Source organism: Salvelinus sp. IW2-2015, linkage group LG26 (genome assembly GCF_002910315.2).
Source record: "Salvelinus sp. IW2-2015 linkage group LG26, ASM291031v2, whole genome shotgun sequence".
NCBI lineage: Eukaryota > Metazoa > Chordata > Actinopteri > Salmoniformes > Salmonidae > Salvelinus > Salvelinus sp. IW2-2015.
Window position 1 is genome coordinate 39178634 of NC_036866.1, and position 22060 is coordinate 39200693.

Genomic DNA, 22060 nt, shown 5'->3' on the forward strand with positions numbered 1-22060 from the left:
CACACCAGTGGTGGGTTTGGCGTTTAAAAACAGAAGCATATGCAAAAAAGTACTATAATATATACTGAACAAAAATATAAACACAACATGTAAAGTGTTGGTCCCATGTTTCATGCGCTGAAATAAAATATTCCAGAAATGTTCCATATGCACAAAAAGCTTATTTCTCTCAAATTTTGTGCACAAATTTGTTTACATCCCCGTTAGTGAGCATTTCTCCACCTGACAGGTGTGGCATTCCAATAAACTGATTAAACAGCATGATCATGGGCCTCCTGAGAAAAAGGGGTAAAAAGTACAACAAATAAAATAATAATAAATAAAAACATAACAGCATGATCATTACACAGGTGCACCTTGCGCTGGGGACAATTAAAAGCCACTGTAAAATGTGCAGTTTTGTCACACAATAAGGTGTTGTTTTGAGGGAGTGTGCAATTGGCATGTTAAACACCTCCAACGCCATTTTAGAAAATTTGGCAGTACGTCCAACCAGCCTCACAACCACAGACCACATGCAACCACGCCAGCCCGACCTCTGGAGTGGCGCAGTAGTCTAAGGTGTCACTACAGACCCGGGTTCAATCCCAGGCTGTGTCACAGCTGGCCCGTGACAGGGAGACCCATGAGGTGGCACACAATTGGCCCAGCGTCGTCCGAGTTCCTCTGACACATTGGTGCGGCTGGCTTCCGGGTTAGGCAAGCAGTGTGTCAAGAAGCAGTGGGGCTTGGCAGCAACGTGTTTCGGAGTATGGCCCTCGGCCTTCGCCTCTCCCGAGTCCGTAAGGGAGTTGCAGGGATGGACAAGAGTAACTACCAATTGGATGTCACGACATTGGAGAGAAAAAGGGGTAAAAGTACAACAAAAAAACAACAACTAAAAAACACGCCAGCCCAGGACCTCCACATCAATCTTCTTCACCTGTGGGATTGTCTGAGACCAGCCACCCGGACAGTTGATGTAACTGTAGGTTTGTCCAATCGAAGAATTTCTGCACAAACTGTCAGAAACCGTCTCAGGGAAGCTCATCTGCATGCTTGTCGTCCTCGACCTGACTGCAGTTCGGCTTCGTAACCAACTTCACTGGGCAAATGCTCACCTTCGATGGTCACTGGCACACTGGAGAAGTGTGCTCTTCACGGATTAATGCCGGTTTCAACTGTACCGGGCAGATAGGTGGGCGGTTTGCTGATGTCAATGTTGGGAACAGAGTGCCCCATGATGGCGGTGAGGTTATGGTATGGGCAGGCATAAGCTACGGACAACAAACACAATTACATTTTATTGATGACAATTTGAATGCACAGAGATACCGTGGCAAGATCCTGAGGCCCATTGTCATGCCATTCATCCGCCGCCATCCCCTCATGTTTCAGCATGATAATGCAAAGCCCAATGTCACAATTCCTGGAAGCTGAAAATGGCCTAGTTCTTCTGTGGCCTACATACCCACTATGAGTGAACACGGAGTACAGGGGACTGAGCACGCACCCCTGAGGGGCACCCGTGTTGAGGATCAGCTTGGCGGATGTGTTGTTCCCTACCCTTACCACCTGGGGGCGGCCCGTCAGGAAGTCCAGGATCCAGTTGCAGAGGGAGGTGTTTAGTGCCAGGGTCCTTAGCATAGTGATGAGCTTTGAGGGCACTATGGTGTTGAACGCTGAGCTGTAGTCAATGAATAGCATTCTGACATAGGTGTTCCTTTTGTCCAGGTGGGAAAGGGCAGTGTTGAGTGCATTAGATTGCATCATCTGTGGATCTGTTGGGGCGGTATGTAAATTGGAGTGGGTCTAGGGTTTCTGGAATAATGGTGTGATGTGAGCCATGGCCCACCTTTCAAAGCACTTCATGGCTATAGACGTGAGTGCTACGGGTTGGTAGTCATTTAAGCAGGTTACCTTCGCTTTCTTGGGCACAGGGACTATGTTGGTCTGCTTAAAACATGTTGGTATTACAGACTCAGTCAGGGATAGGTTGAAAATGTCAGTGAAGACACTTGCCAGTTGGTCTGTGTGCATACCTGTAATTCCTCACAGGTCCCGTATTAGTGTCAAGTGGCTGAAACAAGGAGTGGGTCGCCTGGGGTCAGTGAAGGGATTATGCTAATTTGACACGAGATTACAGAGGGGGGGGACAGGGAGGACAGGGAGCAGATTTGACTACTCTTTCAACGAGTTGCTGAAAAGGCACGTCAGCTTTTCAGCACTGCCTAGGCCAGTCACCCAGGAGCTAAGGGTCAGTAAGGGCCTGGGGTACTACAGCTGCTTTGACTGTAGCTGACACTGGTTTATGTATAGAGTCTCCAACTCTGTTGATCAGCTCTGTTCCTCTGATCTGAGAGTCAAATCAAATGGTCACAGCAGGCTGCAACTCCCACCAGTAGAGTCCAATCACTCATGAGCAGGAGATTGTAATATCGCTGTATCATATCTAGATTCATATCTGAGTTTTGATTTCAGATTGTGTGAAATGTTAAAGCTTATGAGGGGAAACAGTTAACTGTACTAATTTGTAGCTTGGTCAGTAGATTGGCTTTTCTTTTGAGCTGCTAAAGACGTGTGGTGGTTATGCTGTGTTGTTCCATAGAGGTTATGGGTTGTATGCCTGGCGGAGGTTGACCTGGATAGAAGATGTAGGTCAGGGGTCAGGCCTAGTCTGATGGATGTCCCAGGTCATCCCACTAAATACCATGGTCACATGATACATTGACCAATTTCACCCAAGACTATGGGCAATTTGATCCTTGTTTGGGTTTGTAGAGCTCACATTTAGAATCCATTATTAAGCTTAAACAGGTTTAAAACCATAACATGCATATATATATAAGGTATATTATTTCATAGTCCTCGTGTATATCAACCCAAAGCAAAATACTATTATTTTGTTGTAAATTGTTTGTGTTAGTGCTAGTTTGTCTGGTGCAGTTTGCTCTTATCTAAAATCCCTATTTGGTGGGTGACTGGCTGGCTCCGACCACCACCCCCACCCCCGGTGCTATTTGGTAAACCGGGTATGGCACAGGGCGGATATCTCACCCCCTCCCTCCCCTGCAGCCTTGCAGGCGCTTTATCTGTTAATGCCCTACACCTGTGGATAAGTCAAACCACTGATGTTTTATGACACACATCTTTATGAGCCAGCGAGAGAGTGGGAAGAGAGAGGGAGAGAGACAGTGTCAACATACAGTACATGTTTTTTGTGTAGGCCCTGTGTCAGTCAAGTTTCACTCTGAGGGGACACACTGTTATCAGAGTTCTTGGCTTTTGACTTCTGGCTCAGCCTGAGCAGGGTACCTAAACTTACCTTTGCATCTTTGGAGCCTTTTCTATTATTAGACGCAGCTAGTCTAAATCAAAAGTTGTTCATTTGTGTTCTGTGTGGTGATATACAATGATCATGTCAACAACATTGGACTACATTGAACAGTGCACAGCTGAGTTGAATTGATCTATTAGCACTTGTGCATCTCAGATCGGGGATAGCTGTGTTGTCAAAGGTGAAACCATTATGTTTCTGTTGTGTTCCCCACAGGCCAGAGTGAGCAGCATTAGGAGGATGGGTTCTGGTCCCGTGGGCAGGGTGGCCCGTAGATGCAGTAGCACACCAGTAGCAGCAGCAGCCAGCCCCTCAGAGCGAAGTCCCTCCGCCTGCTCCGGACCGGGACCCCACAGTCCCTGTCACCCCTCTCCACATCATCCTTCACCTCCCCCCAACCCTCCTCCTGCTCAGCCCAGACACAGACCCCTCAGAGCCCATACCCAGGTAAGCTGGAACCTACTGTCTACATGGTCGTATAGATCAGGGGTTCCCAAGAAAAGTCAAATTCTTTTGACTCCTCGCCTTTGGAAGGTCGTATCTCAGCTTCTGAATGTCATAGATATCCCATGTGCATCAGTGTTGTGTCTTCCTCTTGTATTTTATCGCTTATTTCTAGCCTAAAGCATCCCAGAGTTATGCGTCGTTATAGATCGGTATATACAGTCGCAAATTTGTTTAAAAAATATATATTTTTAAAAAACGTTCCCTTTAATTCAAGGCTTGGAGTTCCAGTAACTGGGCCTCTCATTCCAAAGTGTCTTCCTGACTTAAATTTATCTGAAGGGGATGAAATCAGATCCTTGCTCTATTTGCTTTTGGCTTGATAGATTTGATACCTGCTGACAGAAGTGTGGTTGTCTTGTTATTTTTAGTTACAGGGATCACCACATATTTAGTCATCATGATATAATGACAGATTACCTCTGCTTCCAGGATGACAAACAAAGGAAAGTGTAAATGTACAGTACCAGTCAAACGTTTGGACACCTACTCATTCAAGGGTTTTTCTTTATTTTTACTATTTTCTACATTGTAGATTAATAGTGAAGACATCAAAACTATGAAATAACGCATATGGAATCATGTAGTAACCAAAAAAGTGTTAAACAAAGCAAAATATATTTTATATTTGAGATTCTTTAAAGTAGCCACCCTTTGCCTTGATGACAGCTTTGCACATTCTTGGCATTCTCTCAACCAATCTTGAAGGAGTTCTGACATATGCTGAGCACTTGTTGGTTGCTTTTCCTTCACTCTGCGGTCCAACTCATCCCAAACCATCTCAATTGGGTTGAGGTCGGCTGATCGTGGAGACCAGGTCATCTGATGCAGCACTCCATCACTCTCCTTCTTGGTCAAATACCCCTTACACAGCCTGGAAGTGTGTTGGGTCATTGTCCTGTTAAAAAACAAATGATAGTCCCACTAAGCGCAAACCAAATGGGAGTGCGTATCGCTGCAGAATGCTGTGGTAGCCATGCTGGTTAAGTTTGCCTTGAATTCAAAATCACAGACAATGTCACCGGCAGAGCACCCCCACACCATCACACCTCCTCCTCCATTCTTCACGGGGGGAGCCACACATGCGGAGATCATCCGTTCACTTTGCGTCTCACAAAGACACGGCGGTTGGAACCAAAAATCTCAAATTTGGACTCGTCAGACCAAAGGACAGATTTCCACCTGTCTAATGTCCATGGTTCGTGTTTCTTGGCCCTAGCAAGTCTCTTCTTATTGGTCTCCTTTAGTAGTGGTTTCTTTTCTTTCTTTTAATCTGACCATGAAGGCCTGATTCACACAGTCTCCTCTGAACAGTTGACGTTGAGATGTGTCTGTTACTTGAACTCTGTGAAACATTTATTTGGGCTGCAATCTGAGATGCAGTTAACTCTACTGAATTTATCCTCTGCAGCAGAGGTAACTCTGGGTCTTCCTTTCCTGTGGCGGTCCTCATGAGAGCCAGTTTCATCTTAGCACTTGATGGTTTTTGCAAGTTCTTTACATTTTCCGGATTGACTGACCTTCATGTCTTAAAGTAACAATGAACTGTCGTTTATCTTTGCTTATTTGAGCTGTTCTTGCCATAATATGGACTTGGTATTTTACCAAATAGGGCTATCTTCTGTATACCAACCCTACCTTGTCACAACACAACTGATTAGCTCAAACGCATTAAGAAGGAAAGAAATTCCACAAATGAACTTTTAACAAGGCACACGTGTTAATTGAAATGCATTCCACATCTCATGAAGCTGGTTGAGAGAATGCCAAGAGTGTGCAAATCTGTCATCAACGCAAAGGGTGGCTACTTTGATGAATCTCAAATTTAAAATATATTTAGATTAAAAGAAAAAAAATAATAATATTACTACCTGATTCCATATGTGTTATTTCATAGTTTTGACGTAAAATAAAGAAAAACCCTTGAATGAGTAGGTGTGTCCGAACATTTGACTGGTACTGTACATCCCAAATCAAATGGGTCCAGTGAATATTTTGTAATGAAGAGATAAACTATTAAACATTGAACAGCAATCTCTTCTTGTTGTGCAATCAACTGTAACAACACGTCCTGAACTGATAACCCTCACAGCCCCACTCGATTTGAATGTGTTGTTGTTCGCAGTGACATATTTATTGCCTGTAAAAATGTTTTTACACACCAAGCAACCAGTCCACTACTGTATCCCATAATATGCTTCCGTCCGGCCCGCCTGTGTTCAGTGCCTTGACCTGCCCTGAGTGACTTGACATCTTGATCTGTTTCAATGTTGCTGTGCCGTAGGCAAGACTGCACCACTTAATGGAACACAAATAAACCAGAGAGCTGCCTGCCTATAGTGCCTACTCTGTCCCTGGGAATGAATTCTGTGTCTGTGGGCAGCTTGGGAAACCCGGAAGCCCTGAGCATGTGTGGAGGACAATGACAGTGCCACTTTCTCTGCATGCAGACCAGGGCAGTGTCAGACCCCTACCTACTCACAAACCCTGCTCAGCACTACAGAGGAGATGTATTTATAATCAGGCACATCCCCGGCAGCCCCGCAGAGCTCTGCCCTCTGACACACCAACCAACCTCACCCCCGTTGGAAAGACCATCCATGGTCAAGAGAGGATGAGTCACTCACTGCAAATTTCAAGTTGTATTGTCACGTGCACAAGTATAGTGAAATGCCTTTCTTGCTTGCGCTTCGTAATCAATGTCAGTAGTATTACAAAAAACGAATATAAAAGGAAAGTAGAACCAAAACACACGAGAAGAACACAAGAAAGTAAATAAGCTATATACAGGGTCAGTGCCAATACCACATTTACAATGTGCAGGGATACTGGAGTGGTAGAGTTAGATATGTATAGGGGTAAGGTGACTAGGCATCCGGATATATGAGAAATGGAGTAGCAGCAGCGTATATGATGATTGTATATGAATGTGTGTTTGTGTGTGTGTGTGTGTGTGTATGTGTGTGTGTGTGTGCATAGAGACAGTGCAAAAATAAAATAGAAGGGTCAATGCAGATAGTTCGTGTAGCCATTTTGTAAGTCTTATGGCTTGGGGATAGAAGCTGTACAGGAGCCTGTTGGTGTCAGACTTGATGCTTTAGTTGCTCTTGCCGTGCGGAAGGTGGCTGGATTCTTTAACATTTTCCGGGCCTTCCGCCTGATACAGAGGTCCTGGATGGCAGAGAGTTCGGCCCCAGTGATGTACTGTGCTGTCTGCACCACCCTCTGTAGCACCATGCGATCAAGGGCGGTGGAGTTGCCATACCAAGCAGTAATGCAGCCAGTCAAATTTTAGAGGATTTGAGGGCCCATGTCAAATCTTTTCAACGTCCTTACTCTGTAATGTCAAAGTGGAAGAAAAATGTATTTATTTACGTCAGTGTTGATCTGTTTCAATGTTGCTGTGCCGTTTCCTGTACTCCATGTTCAGCTCCTTGGTCTTACTGACTTTGAGGGAGAGGTTTTCTGTGTTGGCACTGCATTGCAGCTGGGGAAACACTTGATAAGCCTTTTGTTTCAATGCCCAAAACTGTAGGAGTGAACAGTTTGAAATGTGTTCTTTTCTTGCATAGAGTATAGGTGCCATAGAGAGACACGTACCGGGGACCCCGAGTGGCGCAGCGGTCTAAGCCACTGCATCTCAGTGCTAGAGGCATCACTACAGACACCTTGATTTCATTCCAGGCTGTATCACAACCGGCCGTGATTGGGAGTCCCATAGGGCGGAGTACAATTGGCCCAGCGTAGTCCGGGTTTGGCCGGTGTAGTCCGGCATTGTAAATAAGAATTTGTTCTTAACTGACTTGCCTAGTTAAATAACGGTTAAATTAAATACATTTTTTTAAATGCAGCCTACTGCAGAGGTGGCCGTTGTGTATAGAAATCCACGTTGTTTGGGTGTTGTAACCTGATAGTGGATGCTGCTCCGGGGGATGATTGGTGCTGTCATGCGTTAGTCTGCAAGCATGTACTTTCCATGTGATCCAAGCCAACCTGACTGACAGACAAACATGTTTTGGAGGTGGAAATCACATCAATAACAAGATGTGACAGCTTGCCAGGGACAACCTGACTGCTACTTAAGTGGTTAACTAGCTCGACAGGTATTTTTTTTAATCACCCATTCTTTGTATACTGAGCAGATAAATAGGGAGGGAGAATTAATAGTGTGAAGCTCATTTCAGCGTTCTATGTAATAACTATTTACATGACTGTTGGTTGTTTTCACTCTGAGCTATGTGAGAAAGTGTTTCATGCTAGGGTGCTTCTGTTCACCACCATGTGTCTCAGGACTGAACAAGGACTGAACAAGTTGTGCTTCTGGTTCATTCACGTTGTTTTGTGGTTCGTTACTTAACAGGTGTGCAAATAAGACAAGTCAACCATCCCTCTCCAACAAAGGCAATGAAATTACAGATACAGATGACTGTATTTAAGACTAACTTTATTCATGAAATGTGTGTGACAGCTATAACCACCATTTTAAATTCACAACTAACAAAGACACAGGCGCCAGAGAGACTAGCACACTTGTGTGCCTTACTGATTAGTTTACCAGCCCCACAATCCCCCCCTCCCCCCTTAACTGTACGCATGAGAGGGGGATTATTATGAAACATACGGTAGACTAACCCATTAGAGGCACAGAGAGTCGACGCATGGGAAGAAGAGACTGTGTGTTTGTGTGTTCAACAAGCGTGTCATATGATACACTGCTGTGTGTTCAGAGAGGTGGGAGCCTGTCTCCTCTCCTGTTCTCTCTCCACTCTGAGCACCGAGGGAGGAGATGTACAGTACAGGTCCACTGGGTCCACTGGGACCAGATTAGGACATGGCTAGCAGTGATGATATGCTGAACACGCTTTAACTCTGGAACCTGATCACTCACCATGTGTGTGTGTGGTTCGGTAGCACACTCATCCGAGCCGTAGTTATTTAGGGAATTCCTAATGTGTTCAGGTGTACCGCTTATGTAACCAACACACAACAACAATAAAGGGGAAGACAGCAACATAGGGAAATGGGGGATAGGATCCGTGATCAGAGAGCTAGCTATTTTATCTCTTTATTGCAACAAAGGAGCAGTGGAGCTCAATGGGAATATTTGTTTATTGAGATGATACAAACTGCACAGGACAACCAGAACTATTTGCCAAGAGTAAAAGCCATGAGGGAACACACAGATAGCATTTTATGGACATTTATAAGTGTCTACCTCTGCGCTCCCATGACACCCTATACAACAGTTGCCTTAATTTTTTATGACATCCCTCCTGATTTCCCAGTATTGGCCTGCTGTTCAGACAGGCTACCGTCTCTCTGAAGACTAGGAACAGAGGGAAATTCAGACAGCGCACATTCTTGGAAAAGATGAGTCCATGTGAAGCTTTAAAATGTGGGAGTCGCATTGAGATAAGTAATGCAATTCGTTTTCTGCTGTAGGTTTTTCGATTCTGGTGGGAAAAGAGGGAATAGTCAATGAAGTGGACAACTTACCGATACTTTGGAAGGCCCCACTTGAAGAGAGCAAAGAGTAAATATCTGCCAATGGAAGGGCATGTTGACTATCACACCCACTTGTTTATCCAGAACATGATCAGTGTCAACGACCTCCAGTCTCGTCACTGCAGCGGTAAAGGTAGAGCCCCTCTCAAAGGTCCTCAGACCTGCCTAGACCCTCTTCCCAGCACACCTGTATTCTCACCTCCTCAACAAAGCCCTGTAAACAGGATGAGAAAAGAGCCACCTCTGTCCCCTAGGTGCTGTTACATACCACATGTCAGAGGAAAAATGGAGTACTTGACCATCCACCTCTTCAGAGCTCAGATAACTCATGGTGACTACTATCCCCTTCCCAGAAAATAGATCATGTTTCTTATCAACTGCTAGATAGTGTAAATGTAATTTATATTTGTATACGTTTATTTGGTCTAACTTCAGCTATTTTGGGAAAGTCCTGCTGCTGAGTCAAAATCCCCTCCCTCTCACATTTCGTGGTTTCTGCTGCAGTGCAACTGAATTTAAATGATGCATGCCGAGTGTCTTTTTGAGCATAAAGGCAATAATTACCTCCTTTGTCCAATGTGGTGACGTGCTCCTCTCAAGGCTATAGGAAAACTGTAGCAACCACCACTATGCTCCTACATAGCCTAAATGTTTAAGTAGATCAAGTAGCCACATTTTGCCATTGTGAATTGAGCTTGTGAATGTCAGTCATATTATATGGATTTATGGCCAGTATTTTCTTGGTAAAGGAATTTCTCGCCCTTGGTGTTGTAGCTAACTCAGATGCTGTTGTAATGTTAGAGTACTAGAGTATCACATACAACAAAGCATAGATTCAGCTCTGGTAATCCTTCATAGTTGTCCCAGGAGCTGAAATGTAATATGGGAGTGAAAATTGCATCTCATCCCCACAGGTCTGTTCCACCTGTAGTTCTGCCCTGTCCTGCAATCGCTCCACCGCACTCTCACCCAGCCATTCACAGGCTTTCACATCCAAGTTACACATGGCCAGTGTTGCGCTAGAAAAGGCTTCTCAGTATCACTCAGTATCACTCACAAAGGTGTCTTTGTTCACAGCAAGATGCAATATTTGGTCCTCTGTGTGGCAGACTCTTTCAAGTCCTCAGGTCCCCTTGACGCATGTAGGACTTTGTGCTGGAGCATGTCCTGTAATGTCAATCCCCTCACATGTGTCATAAACACAAGGGGCTTGTCACGCCAGCTCCCGCTCTCCCTCCCTGGCGCTCGAGGGCGTCAGGCTGCCCAGCACTACACACTTCTGCCACCATCATTACACACACCTGCTTCCCTCGTCACGCGCATCAGCGATTCATTCCACTCACCTGGACTCAATCACCTGTGTCATTACCTCCCCTATATCTGTCTGTTCCCCAGATCTGTTCCCAGCTTCAGCATTAATTGTCGTATGTCGTTGTGTTACCTGGTTCTGACGCTGTTCCTGTCCTGTTCCATGTCTATGCAATATTAAATGTTCACTCCCCGTACTTGTTTCTCTACTCCAGCGTTCATTTTTACAGAATGCTGAAACCATCGAATGAAGCGTCGGGGAGTGCTGGCATTTCGGGTTGGTGGTGACGTCGGGTGCGAGGGCCGCCTCCGATGGAACTGGGGGTGCCTCAGCTGGCTCGTCGGGCTTCCACGCCCTAGCTGGCTCAAGAGGTTTCCTTGCCCCGGATGGCTCGGCAGGCGCCCATCCCACGTCAAGCCTCCGCTGGATCGGCAAGGTTTTACGCCTCTGCCGGCTCACCAGGCGTCCAAGCCTCAGCCGGCTCATCAGGCTCCCATGTCCCAGCGGGATCATCAGGCTCCTACGCCTCTGCCGGTTCGTTGGGCTTCTACGCCCCCAGGTGGCTGGTCCAGCGCCCATGCCTCGGGTGGCGCCCCTAGGGGGAGGGGGTACTGTCACGCCAGCTCCCGCTCTCCCTCGAGGGCGCCAGGCTACCCAGCACTACGCACTCCTGCCACCATCATTACGCGCACCTGCTTCCCTCGTCACACGCATCAGCGATTCATTCCACTCATCTGGACTCAATCACCTGTGTCATTACCTCCCCTATATCTGTCTGTTCCCCAGTTCTGTTCCCCGCTTCAGCATTAATTGTCGTATGTCGTTGTGTTACCCGGTTCTGACGCTGTTCCTGTCCTGTTCCATGTCTATGCAATATTAAATGTTCACTCCCCGTACTTGTTTCTTTACTCCAGCGTCGGTTCTTCCAGAGCTTGCATAGGGACGAGGAAGAGAGCACAACAACACTCCTGTTTCCCTCCTCACTCTCAGGAGGTAGTGTCGCTGTCAAACACTGTTAGACTTTCTCTCATCTCATGTCTGTCAGCCCCGCATGAGGATCTCTGGAGCAGTGTATTTCTCCTCTTGCCTCTTATGTAGTGCTCTATGGAGCGAGGTGGGCCAGGGCCCCTGCCATTCAGGATTAGCTGTCGGATCAGACATGTGTAGGGCCCCTGGTCTCGCCGTTCTACCAGACTGGACCAACCTGCTGTCTCCACTGAGGTCAGTGCTGGTTGGGCCTCCATTGTCTGCCGGGCCAGACCGACTCAATGGCACTGGCCCGCACTTATCACTTATTAGCGCCAGCACATGGCTCGCTAAATCCAGCGTGGCTAAACTGTTCAGGGTAATCTCTCCTCAGTCCGCTCTCCTCTCCACCCAAATGGATCAGCTCTGACAATGGGAGCTAGCCTAACGCGATGTGCAGCAGCTGTTTAGCACGCTGCAGGCCGCACATCAAAACCCAACTTTTTATCCCCTCAAATAAAGAGGTATTAATGACATGCAGGGGAAAGCCAGGGCTCCATACTGGGGTGACAGAGCTTGAAAAAGGCATTGTGACATGAAGATTTAATCCCAATGTGTATGGAGCTTGATGCATGTGCTGTTAGTGTCATGTACAGTGCCTTCAGAAAGCATTCACACCCCTTGACTTTTTCACCATTGTGTTGTGTTACAGCCTGCATTTTAAATGAATCTAAAAACCTACAGTAGAAAACTAATAGCCCTATGCGACTTCCACATTTCAAAGCTTCACATTTGTGTCACTGATCTACACACAATACCCCATAATGTCAAAGTGGAATTAATTCAAAATGAAAAGCTGAAATGTCTTGAGTCAATAAGTACTCAACCCTTTTGTTATGGCAAGCCTAAATAAGTCCAGGAGTAAAATAAAAAAGTGCTTAACAAGTCACATAATAAGTTGCATTGACTCACTCTGTGTGTAATAATAGTGCTTAACATGATTTTTAAATGACTACTCCATCTCTGTACCCCAAGCACAATTATCTGTGAGGTCCTTCAGTCGAGGAGTGAATTTCAAAGACCAGGGAGGTTTTCCAATGGTTCGCAAAGAAGGGCACCTATGGGTAAAAATAAATAAAATATAATTGAATATCCCTCTGATCATGGTGCAGTTATTAATTACACCTTGGATGGTGTATCAATACACCCAATCACTACAAAGATACAGGCTCAGTTGCCAGGGAGGAAGGAAACCGCTCAGGGATTTCACCATTAGACCAATGGTGACTTTAAAAAAGTTAGAGTTTAATGGCTGTGATTGGAGATAAATGAGGATTATCAACAACATTGTAGGTACTCCACAATACTAACATAAATAACAGAGTGAAAAGGAAGCCTGTACAGACTAAAAAATATTCCAAAACATGCATCCTGTTTGCAATAAGGCACTAAAGTAATACTGCAAAAAATGTGGCAAAGAAATGAACTTTTTGTCATGAATACAAAGGTTGTTTGGGGCAAACACAGCACATCACTGAGTAGCACTATAAATATTTTTCAAGTATGGTGGTGGCTGCATCATGTTAAGGGTATGCTTGTCATCGGCAAGGACTAGGTAGTTTTTTAGAGAAAAACAAAACCGGAATAGAGCTAAGCACAGGCAAAGTCATTGAAGACAAATTCGACTTTCAGAAGGCCAATATACACTGGAGTTGTTTACCAAGACAACATTGAATGTTCCTGAGTTGCCTAGTTATAGTTTTGACTTAAATCGGCTTGAAAACCTATGACAAGACATGAAAATGGCTGTCTAGCAATGATCAACAACCAATTTGACAGAGCTTGAATATTTTTTTTAAAGAATAATGTGTAAATATTGTACAATCCAGGTGTGCAAAGATTTTAGAGACTTACCTAGAAAGAATCACAGCTGTAATCACTACCAAAGGTGATTCTAACATGTATTGACTCAGGGGGTTGAATACTCATCTAATCAAGATATATTAGTGTTATATTTTCCATACATTTTTACAAAATGTTAGAATATTTCTTCCACTCTGACATTACAGAGTATCTTGTGTAATCTCACTTTGAACACAACAAAATGTGAATACTTCTGAAAGCCATGTGTGTATGTCTCTACCACTCTGGGGTTGTTTTGCTGAATATACCATTGACAGAGATGTACTGTATGTGTGTCTCTCCATCCTTAATCATCTATCGGATGATGAGCTCTAAATATAGCATGAGCGGAGCCATATCAGGCTATGCTTTTCATTAGGTGCTTTTAATTGAAGCTTCAGTATGATACAGTTGTCCATGTCTATGTTCATTAACGTGGAGTAGACTGAGGATTCCTTTGAGGCAGAGTTGTCGTATTTAGTTAGTAGCAGTACTTGGGGCCCTGTGATGTTCTGTAATCCAGCTCCCACAGCATGGTTTCACCTGAGACTTGTTGAGAGCAGCTCAAGGCTCCATCACCAAGCCTCATCTCCAGGCCCCCTCCGGACCACCACATGCCAACCAAAACCCCTACAGCGTCACAGGCTCCAGCTCCACTGATTGTCCCCAATGCCCCCGATGCAGCAGCATTAAATCTTCATTATAATTAACGTCGCACAGCCATTGTGTTCTTCTTTTAGAGGAGTCTTGGGGACTGGGGGGCTTTGTGTTGCTATCTGACACAAGTGTCTCATTCCCCCTCCGCTCTCTGATGCTTTGTGCGTCGCAAATGGAGTGTGCCCTTCAGTGTTTTGGCATTCAGAAGTCTTTTGCGTGAGAAATTCAAAGTGCTCTTAGAGCTCGAGGACGAGGAGGGACAGAGCTTCAGCAGCAGGCGGTCTCAGTGCTTTTGGTGCTCTCTTCTGGTTTGTTTTTTCGAATTCTTCCTCTGTGGAAGGGCGATATCTTTGACATTTTATTTTAGCATTAGGCTACACAAATAGACCCATCGCTCTGTGCAAATCTTTTCAGTCGGATTTGTGTTGGCGACGTCATTGTGTGTGTTTTGTCCAAGTCTCTACATTAATACTCTGAACATTTTTGAAGGACATTGTTAGAATAATACACATCTCGACAATACACATCTCTTGCCTCTTTCAGTCTCTCTATATCTAGGCTTAGATTATTTTTTGCCGGCTAGCTTCTGTTGATTGTAGTTTGAAAGGGCAGAAGTGCAGCGCCACAACACCCAGTCCTGTCAGCCCCATTTACTCACTGGTTGAGAATGTCTTTGTTACTGATCATTCACTTTCCTCTTGTGTCATAGGGAGCTGTCATCAAGATATCACGGCCTGAATGAGACTACCAACCCCTTCAGGAACACTCGGGAGTCCCATCTCATCTGAGAAAGGGGTGACCTGCATTTGATGGTACTGTTGTTTATCACTATGCCCCCCAAACCCAACACAGACTACTACAGATTAACACTACATGACCAAAAGTATGTGGACACCTGCTCGTCGAACATCTCAATCATGGGTATTAATATGGAGTTGGTCCCCCCTTTGCTGCTATAACAGCCTCCACTCTTCTGGGAAGGCTTTCCATTAGTTGTTGAAACATTGCTGCAGGGATTTGCTTCCATTCAGCCACAAGAGCATTAGTGAGGACGGGCACTGATGTTGGGCGATTAGGTCTGACTCGCAGTCGGCTTTCCAATTCATCCCAAAGGTGTTCGATGGGGTTGAGGTCAGGGCTCTGTGCAGGCCAGTCAAGTTCTTCCACACCGATCTCGACAAACTATTTCTGTATGGACCTTGCTTTGTGCACAGGGGCATTGTCATGGGAAACAGGAAAGGGCCTTCCCTAATCTGTTGCCACAAAGTTGGAAGCACAGAATCATCTAGAATGTCATTGTATGCTGTAGCATTAAGATTTCCCTTCACTGGATCTAAGGGGCCTAGCCTGAACCATGAAGCTCCCGACGAACAGTTCTGTGCTGACTTTGCTTCCAGAGGCAGTTTGAAACTTGGTTGTAAGTGTTGCGACCGAGGACAAACTATTTTTACGCACTATGCACTTTAGCACTCGGCGGTCCCGTTCTGTGAGCTTGTGTGGCCTACCACTTGGCTCCTAGACGTTTCCACTTCACAATAACAGCACTTGCAGTTGACTGGGGAAGCTCTAGCAGGGCAGACATTTTACGAACTGACTTGTTGGAAAGGTGGCATCCTATGACAGTGCCGCGTTGGAAGTCACGGAGCTCTTCTGTAAGGCCATTCTACTGCCAATGTTTGTCTTTGGAGATTGCATGGCGGTGTGCTCGATTTTATACACCTGTCAGCAAAGGGTGTGGCTGAAATAGCCGAATCCACTAATTTGAAGGGGTTTCCACATACTTTTGTATATATAGTGTATATCTCATGAAAACCTTTAAACGGCACATACAATACCCAACGTAATCACCTAATCACTGCTCATAGTTCTGAATATCAATGTCCTAGGGAGGCTATTCTGATATGGGGGACTTCACTGCTCCATATCCCCTACCCCATGTTGTTTGTTCCACCTCTGCTACCCAGCGATTCAGCACTCTCAGCCCTCTGGTGTAATAACAAGGTGACAGTAAGTGGGATTTTCTGTGTCCCATATTCGCAAACACACATCCATCATATATTTTAGTGCTGCATTTGGGAGTGTGTATTTAGTGCTAATCCTACTGCTGGATTTCATTGATGTCGCTCCAGTGGAGTCGTTTGTTATTTTTGTGTCTCTTGTCTTCGTTCTTTCAGAGACTTATGTTTTTATTCTTCCACACCGATCTCGACAAACTATTTCTGTATATATATATATATTTAATAGCTGTTTGAAATAATAAAACATTAATAACCCCACTAATGGTCAGTCATAATTTATTCACTAGGATGCCTCGATCTGAGGGTGGGCACATGTGACCAGCTGCTCTTCTATCTGTGGTTTGCATTTGTTATGAGGAGGATTCTCCTCTATAGCTCAACTCAATACAACAATACATGAGATTAGACATGGAAAATCTCTACACACATAAAGAGGGAAAATGTTTTATTTTGCTGAAATGTGGTGAAAGGGCCACTTTGTTGGATTTCACAGATTCTGTAATAGGTTAATAAGGAGTGGGGATTGGAATATGTGGGAAAGTTGTTAGTTCTGTTGACTCTAGATGAAGGGCAGCCAGTCTGCTGAGCTAATGTGTCTTTAGGCAGCTAGTGCACCGTCCATTTACCTCTAGACCCTGCATGTTTGACCAGAGGCTCTCGTTCTTATGTTTTCACTGCAAAAACACAGTGTGGGTGGTAGAGTTGACTGTCTGTCTGCCATTAAATGTTTGAAGAAAGGCAATCAGCCCCTGTAATTACCTGAGGTATATGTAGACAGCACTACACAAACATATCCACAACCATACAACTGCGTCACCTTGACGAAACAAACTGGTGACTAGCAGACAAATGCTACAGATTTAACCTGGTTAGCTTTCATTCAAATCTTTTTAGTTAGGTTTTTTTGTTGTTTGTTATTGTGACAGTTTTATTGTGATTTAGTGCTTTTTCCTGTCAGCCCACAAGAAAAACTAAGTCAACTGGAAAAGCTGTTGATTGAGGGGTGTGTGCTTTCAACACGCTATCACAGATTATTGTGCAATAGACACTAATTACTTATTTGAAATTTGTGACAGGCATACGAAAAAGTCCACAATTTTCTTAATGCATTTCGAGTGTATTACCCGATTTTCTTTCTTCATAACACATGTGTGACTCACCACCTGGATTCGGTCTTATGTAGCAACATTTGAATTTCTGTTTATTACATTGGATAAAAGTAGAGACTCAGAACTACAAAATGGTATATCATACACTGCATTTGAGGAAACAATCGGAAAGTAATTCTGCTTTGAAAGTTGATCAACTTGTAAACTCACCTTTGAGAAAACCGTCTTTCAATGTTTTGGTCCTACTATTGGAGAGCACTCCTTTGTCTACAACCATTCAGCATTGTTCACGCCCTCTTAAGCCTTAGCCCCACCCATCTCTTTAAGAGTTGATCCATGCATTCTGTACCAACTTGCAAGCTACTTCCAGACATCTAAGAGAGCGAGAACAGCTCACTGAACATTACTCGCCCTAGCAGAGCTGGTTAGGCTGTTACAGTATGTTATCCAGAGCGTTGGTGACTGCAACTGTGCTGTCAGATTGTCAGTTCATAAATTCAGAGCCATTTCCCGTTCAGAGCGCACACTGGATGCTCTGGCCAATAACAGGCTGACTACACTGCCCGAGTCGCGTACGCTAGCGTTGCAAAATAATGGCTGCCCGCGCACGCCAACGAGTGTCTGTGTTGCCAAGGGCTAAAATAGAAGTCAGTTCTATTTCTGACACAGATCACGCTGCAAGTCCTGCCTCTCCCATCTCCTCATTGGTTCATAGAAGCAGGTACCCACGTGCCATTTCCTCATTGGTTATACCCACATGGGTGACTGAAAGACGAAATATGTCGGTGGCGGTAATGCACCTAATTTATGAAAGTTGCCAATCGCAATATAAAGTCAAGAGAAGAAAAAGCCTGGAAGGAGGAGAGATGACTAGAAACGATTCGGTTGACCGTTTAATGTGTGGATTAATTGGTGGAGTAGAGGATCTTGTGCATTTCAGGTAAAATAACAACTCAATGTTTATATCCCAGGACAAATTAGCTAGCAACAGCAAATTAGCTAAATAGGACAAATTAGCTGGCAAGTGTAAGCTAGCTAACTAAATTGCCATACATGTTTAATGCTTTTCGACCTGTCCCCAAATGAATATAATTGGTTCAGAGTTTGTTTTGATATTTAAACCCTCGTGTCGTTGATCGAGTTTGGTGTGGGGGGACAAAATACATTCATGCACGATGGTGCACGTGCGCAGCCGGTTCGGGTTCCATGTTAGTAGGGTTGGTCCGAAAGCTCTGACCTCACAACGACAGTCAAGCACCCAAGCTAACTGGCTAACATTGGCTAGCTACTTCCAGACACATAATGAGAGAACACCCCACTCTGACCATTTTACTCCCCCTATCAGAGCTGGTTAGGCAGTTTTCATGTTATCCAGAGCTTTGGTGACTGTAATAGTGCTGCTTGCAACAATTTAATTATGCTTTGTTGCCGATGTTTACTGACACCAGACATATTCTACGGGTGTTGAGCTTTCAAAAATTAATCAGTTATTCTGCGCTCTGACGAGAGTCTTTTTTAAAGAAATGCAGCTAGCTATGTAAACAATGTATCCCGACGCATGACGTAATGTTAGTTAGCGAGCCAGCCAGCTAACGTTAGCTAGCTAACTAACAGTACACTAACTTGAAATGAAAATTGTCAAAACATGTAGCTAGCTAGCTAAACAATGGACCATAATCACAACTCATGACGTTACTACTCTGCATGAATCTGCAGGTAGCTAACCAACCAGGTTGTATGGCTATAACTAGTCAAGCAAATGTGTCTGAGATACGAAGAATAAGATCATACACAACGTTAGCTAGCTAACAGTACACTTGAAATGAAACCACTTTCTGTCTAAATTAGAAACGTGTAATATCTGAAAATGTAGCTAGCTAGACTATTTTACCAGTATACATCATGGTTGGATGCATCTCCTGTCTGATGCCATGCATGGTTGCCCTTAGTTTGACGATGTAATCCAGACGGGTGTTTTCTCCATCTCCTTTCCAAATCTCAGTCCTCCAAAAAGTGGAGAGCATACACATAATGTTAGCTAGCGAGCCACCCAGCTAACGTTAGCTAGCTAACAGTACACTTTAACTTGACATTAGGTTTATGCAGTTTTACTACGCGATACATTTTTTTAAAAGCCGTTTTTGACACGATTACCTAGACATACTGACCAGCTCCAATAGACAGACACGTGCTATATGGCAGAACAATCCAAACTCATCTCTCGGCATGTCTAGCCCACTCATTCTCTCAGCCAGTCATGCCTAGCAGGAAGGTTGCTCTATTTTTCTGTGGCTAAACCAACTAGGCTCGTAATTTAACAATTTTATTTGTATTTACAGATGGCATACAAGTTTGATATTAAGGCACATGAAAGTTCACATGTTCAATAAGGCGTTTCTGCCAAAAAACGCATTTTGATAAAGACATATTTTTTACGTTCAAACAGCTCTCCTGTGAAGTCGTGACTTGCAACATACGCATAGTTTCCTGAACTGGGTCACATTTGTGTACATTACACAAATTATAATTTGTTGTGGCTAACGTTAGCTAAGCTAGCTAGGTGGCTAACATTAGCTAGGGGTTAGGAGTTAGTGTTAGGGGTTATGGTTAGGGATTATGGTTAGGTAACACGGTAGCTAAGTATTTAAAGGGTTAGCTAACTAGCTAATTAGTTTAAAAAGTATTAAGTTGTAGGGTGTCGCCCAGAGGGTCACTTAAATCTCGCTGGATTGATTGCTTTCATTTTAATCTTGTGACTCTTTCATACTCTTGCTTGTGCGTGTCGGGTTTTTTCGTTAACGTTACGAACACGGAAATGTTTGTAATGACCCCCACTCCTTCCATTCTGCTAGCAAACGTGAAATCTTTGGAAAATAAAATAGACGACCTACTCGGCAGATTAAACTACCAACGGGACATTCAAAACTGTAATATCTTATGCAGTCGTGGCTGAACGACGACACTATCAACATACAGCTGGCTGGTTATACGCTGTACCAGCAGGATAGAACAGAGGCGTCTGGTAAGACAAGGGGCGGCGGACTATGAATTTTTGTCAATAACAGCTGATGCACAATATCTAAGGAAGTCTTGAGCTATTGCTCGCCCGAGGTAGAGTATCTCATGAAAAGCTGTAGACCACACTATCTACTATCTAGTTTTCATCTAATTTTCGTAGCTGTTTACATACCACCACAGACTGAGGCTGGCACTAAGACCTCATTGAATGAGCTGTATTCCGCCATAAGCAAACAAGAAAACGCTCTCTCAGAAGCGGCGCTCCTAGTAGCCGGGGTCTTTAATGCAGGGAAACTTAAATCTGTTTTACCAAATTTCTATCAGCATGTTAAATGTGCAACCAGAGGGAGAAAAACTCTGGACTACCTTTACTCCACACACAGAGACGCATACAAAGCTCCCCCTCGCCCTCCATTTAGCATATCTGACCATAATTCTATCCTCCTGATTCCTGCTTACAAGCAAAAATGTATGCAGGAACCACCAGTGACTCAATCAATAAAAAAGTGGTCAGATGAAGCAGATGCTAAGCTTCAGGACTGTTTTGCTAGCACAGACTGGAATATGTTCCGGGATTCCTCCGATGGCATTGAGGAGTACATCACATCAATCATTTGCTTCATCAAAAAGTGCATTGATGACGTCGACACCACAGTGACCGTACATACCCCAACCAGAAGCCATAGATTATATGCAACATTTGCGCTGAGCTAACGGCTAGAGCTGCCGCTTTCAAGGAGCAGGACTCTAACCTGGAAGCTTATAAGAAATCGCGCTATGCCCTCCGATGAACCATCAAACAGGCAAAGCGTCAATACAGGAATAAGATCAAATCGGACTACACCGTCTCAGATGCCCGTCGGATGTGGCAGGGCTTGCAAAACATTACAGACTACAAAGGGAAGCACAGCCGAATGCTGCCCAGTGACACGAGCCTACCAGATGAGCTAAACTACTTCTATGCTCACTTTGAGGCAAATAACACTGAAACATGCATGAGAGCACCAGGTGTTCCGGAAGACTGTGTGATCACACTCTCTGCAGCCGATGTGAGTAAGACCTTTAAACAGGTCAACATTCACAAGGCGGCTGGGCCAGACGGATTACCAGGACATGTACTGCGAGCATGCGCTGACCAAATGGCAAGTGTCTTCACTGACATTTTTAACCTCTCCCTGTCTGAGTCTGTAATACCAACATGTTTTAAGCAGACCACCATAGTCCATGTGCCCAAGAAAGCGAAGGTAACCTGCCTAAATGACTACCGACCCGTAGCACTCATGTCTGTAGCCATAAAGTGCTTTGAAAGGCTGGTCATGGCTCACATCAACACCATTATGCCAAAACCCTAGACCCACATCAATTTGCATACCGCCTCAACAGATCCACAGATGATGCAATCTCTATTGCACTCAACACTGCCCTTTTCCACCTGGACAAAAGGAACACCTATGTCAGAATGCTATTCATTGACTACAGCTCAGCGTTCAACACCATAGTGCCCTCAAAGCTCATCAATAAGCTAAGGACCCTGGGACTAAACACCTCCCTCTGCAACTGGATCCTGGACTTCCTGACGGGCCGCCCCCAGTTGGTAAGGGTAGGGAACAACACATCCGCCACGCTGATCCTCAACACGGGTACCCCATAGGGGTGCGTGCTCAGTACCATGCTGTACTCCCTGTTTCAGGCCAAGCATGACTCCAACACCATTAAGTTTGCCAATGACACAACAGTGGTAGGCCTGATCACCGAC